Source organism: Stegostoma tigrinum, chromosome 10 (assembly GCF_030684315.1).
Source record: "Stegostoma tigrinum isolate sSteTig4 chromosome 10, sSteTig4.hap1, whole genome shotgun sequence".
In the NCBI taxonomy this organism is placed as follows: domain Eukaryota; kingdom Metazoa; phylum Chordata; class Chondrichthyes; order Orectolobiformes; family Stegostomatidae; genus Stegostoma; species Stegostoma tigrinum.
The window spans coordinates 6351023-6356468 of NC_081363.1; positions in this window are offsets into that span (position 1 = coordinate 6351023).

Consider the following 5446-nt stretch of genomic DNA (forward strand, 5'->3'; position numbering starts at 1 on the left):
CCCCTCAGTCTCCTGCCCTTTTAAGAAAAATGTCCTAGCTTGTCCATTGTCGCCCTATAACTCAGTCCCTTGAGTCCTGGCAAGATCCTTGTAAATTTCTTCTCCACTCCTTCCAGTTTGATAGCATCCTTCATATAGCCAGTTTGGGCCAAAGGGCCTGTTTCCATGCTATATTACTCTAAGGCTCTATGATTCTAATTTCTAATAACCTTCCTCACTGTCCACGATACCACCTATTTTAGTGTCATCTGCAAACTTACTAATCATGCCTTGTACATTCTCATCCAAATCATTGATATAGATACCAAAAAGCAATGGGCCCAGCACCAACATGTGAGGCACACCACTAGTCACAGGCCTTCTTCTACTATTATCCTCTGCTTCCTAGCATCAAGGCAAATATGTATCCAAATTGCCAGCTCTCCCTGGATTTCATGTGATCTAACCTTCCAGAGCAGCCTACCATGCGGAAACTATCAAATGCCTTACTGAAATCTTCCCTGCCCTCAGCAACCTTCTTACTATCTATGTGATAAAGTTGCCCCTCGGGTCCCTTTTAAATCTTTCCCTTCTCACCTTAAGCCAACACCCTCCAAGTTTGGAATCCTTTATTCTGGGGAAATGACCTTGTTTATTCACCTTATGTACGCCACTCATGATTTTATAAATCTCTATAAGTTCATCCCTCAGCCTCCAATGTTCCACTGAAAGAAGTCCCAGTCAATCCAACCTCACCTTATAACTCAAACCTTCCAATCATGGTAACATCCTGGTAAATCTTTTCTGCACTGTTTCCAGTTCCTGAGCCCGGCAGAGCTTGTTCTGCCATTGTCCAGCTCACTATCCTGTTCCTGCTTTCTTTCCATACTCTTTGGCCCCTTCAGTGCTAAGAACTATGACAAAACCTTTCTTGAAAACATTTAGAGTTTTTACCTCAATTGCTTTCTGTTGCAGAAAATTCCAAAAGCTCACTACTCTCTGAGTGAAGAAGTCTCTCCTAATCTCAGTCTTAAATTGATGACACCTTAAAACGTTCTATTTTCATCTCAATGCACCCACAAACCATACAGTCATAGACTCATTAAGCATGGAAACAGGCTTTTAGGTCTAATCAGTCGGTGCCGAACATAATCACAAACCATTATCTCTGATACTATAATCACAAACTAAACTAGTTCAACCTGCCTGCTCCTGGCCCATATCCTTCCAAACATTTCCTATTCCATGCCGTGGGCGGTGATGGTTGTCTATAGGTCAGGAGAAAGCTATTGCCACCTGTTAGATTTTGCTGTACATGAATTGAATGGCATGCTTCCGATTACATTGGTGACTTACTTCACTCAGTGTAGTATACTTGTTTAGAATTAGTCTTATACAAGAGCAGGTTATGTCAAACCATATTCATGTTAAACAGTTAGCAGCATCAGGCCGAATCAAAGTCTGAAGTTTGAGCATAAGGCCAGCACTCCAGGGATCCATGATGACTTTTGGAGTGTGGGAAACACAAAATATGCCATTAATAACTTCAACTCTTTCTGACTTTTCCGCCCTCGACATTCTTTGCTCTCTAGATCTATATTGGAAAGGATGTTCAGAGGCACACAGTAGCATGGCACCCTGAATTAAAAGAATCAGAGCTGATTATTTGAGCTGTTCTCCCTGGTCAGAAGTCAGACAACACCAAGTTAACTTCACCTGACAAAGTGGCTATGCTCTGAAAGCTTGTAATTTCAAATAAATCTGTTGGACTATAACCTGTGTCATCTGAACTCTGATCTTGCCCACCCTAGTCCAACACCTGCACCCCCACATCATGTTCTGGCAAGGCAGGGCATCTAGGCAGCTAAAATGAGGCAAAGATTCCCTGATTTGCAGTTTTTAGTTGGCAAATGTCAGAGTAAAATTTCAATTAGGAGTTGATCCAAAGTTCAAATCTTCCTTTTGTGATACTTCAACCGATCTTAATGTGGGGTGTAGAGCTCTCTGCAGCTCTTACGTGGATGATGGGGGTGAAGGAATTCAACTAATGTTCTGTCTTGATTTTTACCAAGCAAACCCTGGTGGAACAAAATATTCTGGAAATACTCAGCAGGTCAGGCAGCACCTTGGGCAGTTGGGCCAGTGGGCTGAGGAATGGCAGATGAAGTTTAATTTCGATAGATATGAGGTGTTGCATTTTGGCAAGGTAAATCAGAGCAGGACTTCGGTAAGGTCCTGGAGAGTGTTGGGGTGTAGGTGCATTGTTCACTGAAGGTAGAGTCACAGGTAGACAGGATAGTTAAGAAGGCATTTGGTACACCTACCTTTATTGGTTAGTGCATTTAGTATAGTAGTTGGGAGGTCAGTTGTAGCTGTACAGGGCATTAGTTGGGCCATTTTGGAATACTGAGTTCAACTCTGGTCTCTCTGCTATAGGAGGGGTAGGTGAGTCCACACTAGAGGGCATAGGTTTAAGGTGAGATGGTAAATTTACAAAATAGACTTAAGGGACAGCTTTTTCATGCCGAGGATGGTGCACGTATGAAATGAGCTGCCAAAGGAAGTGATGGGTCTGGTAGAATTAAAACATTTAAAAGGTATTTGGAGGGGTACATGAATAGGAAAGGTATAGAAGGGTACAAACCAAATGCTGGCAAATGGGACTAGATTAATTTGGGATATCTGGTCAGCATGAGTGAGTTTTTATACTTGGGATGAGGGCATTGCTGACCAGGCAGCATTTATTGCCTATCCCTAATTGCCCAGAGGGCTGTTCAGAGTCAACCACATTGTTGCAGGTCTAGAGTCACAGACCGGATAAGGATGGCAGTTTCCTTCCCTAAAGAACATTAGCGAACCAGATAGGTTTTTCTGACAATCAACAATTGATTCATGGTCATCACCAGATTCTTAATTTCAAATTCTTTTATTGAATTAAAATTCCACCATCTGCTATAGTGAGATCCCCAGATAGTTATCTGGGTCTCTGGATTAACAATCCAGCAGTAATACCACTAAGCCATTGCCTCCCCGAAATTCGACCAAAGGGTGTGCTCTGTGCTATATGACTCTGTGGAGAGAAAACCAAAGTCGGTGTTTCAGGTCATTGATTTCTAAATCAGTTATACGAAAGAACACAAACAGTCTGTAATGTCACCTAATGTGTAGTATTAACATCTCTGAGATAAAAAGTTGTGGATTCAAACCCCATTCCACACAGTTGATCATTTAGCCCTGACTGATATGTTCAATGCAGTATTAAGGAAGGGCTCCATTTTTGGAACTGCTATCTTTCTGAAAGGTATTGACATGGATAGAGCAGGGCCAGGAATGGTTGTTGCAGCTTCCGGGATTTAGATGTTTCAGTAAGAACAGAGAAGATGGCAAAAGAGGGGGAGGCGTGGCATTGTTGGTCAAGGACAGTATTCCATTGCAGAAAGGATGTTTGGGGACTCATCAACTGAGGTAGTATGGGCGGAGGTTAGAAACAGGAAAGGAGAGGTCCCCCTGTTGGGAGTTTTCTATAGGTCTCCAAATAGTTCCAGATATGTAGAGGAAAGGACAGCAAAGATGATTCTCGATAGGAGTGAGAGAGACAGGGTAGTTGTCATGGGGGACTTCAACTTTCCAAATATTGACTGGGAACACTATAGTTTAAGTACTATAGATGGGTCAGTTTTTGTCCAGTGTGTGCAGGAGGGCTTCCTGACACAGTCTGTAGACATGCCAACAAGGGGAGAAGCCACATTAGATTTGGTACTGGGTAATGAGCCCAGCCAGGTGTTAGATTTGGAAGTAGGTGAGCACTTTGGTGATAGCGATCACACTTCTGTTATGTTTACTTCAGTGATGGAAAGGGATAAGTGTATACCACTGGGCAAGAGTTATAGCTGGGGGAAAGGCAATTACGATGAGATTAGGCAAGATTTAGGGAGCATAGGATGGGGAAGGAAACTGCAGGGGATGGGCACATTAGAAATGTGGAGCTTATTCGAGGAAAAGCTCCTGTGTGTCCTAGATAAGTATGTATCTGTCAGGCAGAGAGGAAGCTGTACAGCGCGGGAGCCGTGGTTTACGAAGGAAGCGGAATCTCTGGTCAAGAGGAAGAAGAAGGCTTATGTTAGGATGAGATGTGAAGGCTCAGTTAGGGCACTTGAGGGTTACAAGGTAGCCAGGAAAGACCTAAAGAGAGAGCTCTGAAGACCGAGGAGGAGACATGAGACGTTGTTGGCGGATAGGATCAGGGTAAACCCTAAGGCTTTCTACAGGTATTTAAGGAATAAAAGAATGACGAGAGTAAGATTAGGGCCAATCAAGGATAGTAGTGGGAAGTTGTGTGTGGAGTCAGAGGAGATAGGGGGAGCACTAAATGAATATTTTTCGACAGTATTCACTCTAGAAAATGACAATGTTGTCGAGGAGAATACTGAGATACAGGCTACTAGACTAGGTGCGATTGAGGTTCACAAGGAAGAGGTATTAGAAATCCTACAGAGTGTGAAGATAGATAAGTCCCCTGGGCCAGATGGGATTTATCCTAGGATCCTCTGGGAAGCCAGGGAGGAGATTGCCGAGCCTTTGGCATTGATCTTTAACTCGTCATTGTCTACAGGAATAGTGCCAGATGACTGGAGGATAGCAAATGCGGTTCCCAAGTTCAAGAAGGGGAGTAGAGACAACCCTGGTAATTATAGGCCAGTGAGCCTTACTTCAGTTGTTGGTAAAGTGTTGGAAAAGGTTATAAGAGATAGGATTTATAATCATCTAGAAAAGAATAAATTGATTAGGGATAGTCAGCACGGTTTTGTGAAGGGAAAGTCATGCCTCACAAACCTTATTGAGTTATTTGAGAAGGTGACCAAACAGGTAGATGAGAGTAAACCAGTTAATGTGGTGTATATGGATTTCAGCAAGGCGTTCAATAAGGTTCCCCACAGTAGGCTATTGTACAAATTGCAGAGGAATGGGATGGTGGGAGATATAGCAGTTTGGATCAAAAATTGGCTTGCTGAAAGAAGACAGAGGGTGGTAGTTGATGGGAAATGTTCATCCTGCAGACCAGTTACTAGTGGTGTACCGCAAGGGTCGGTGTAGGGTCCACTGCTGTTTGTCATTTTTATAAATGACCTGGATGAGGGCGTAGAAGGATAGGTTAGTAAATTTGTAGACGATACTAAAGTCGGTGGAGTTGTGGATAGTGACGAAGGATGTTGTAGGTTACAGAGAGACATAGATAAGCTGCACAGCTGGGCTGAGAGGTGGCAAATGGAGTTTAGTGCGAACAAGTATGAGGTGATGCACTTTGGTAGGAGTAACCGGAAGGCAAAGTACAGGGCTAATGGTAAGATTCTTGGTAGTGTAGATGAGCAGAGAGATCTCGGTGTCCATGTACACAGATCCTTGAAAGTTGCCACCCAGGTTGACAGGGTTGTTAAGAAGGTATACAGTGTTTTAGGATTTATTAATA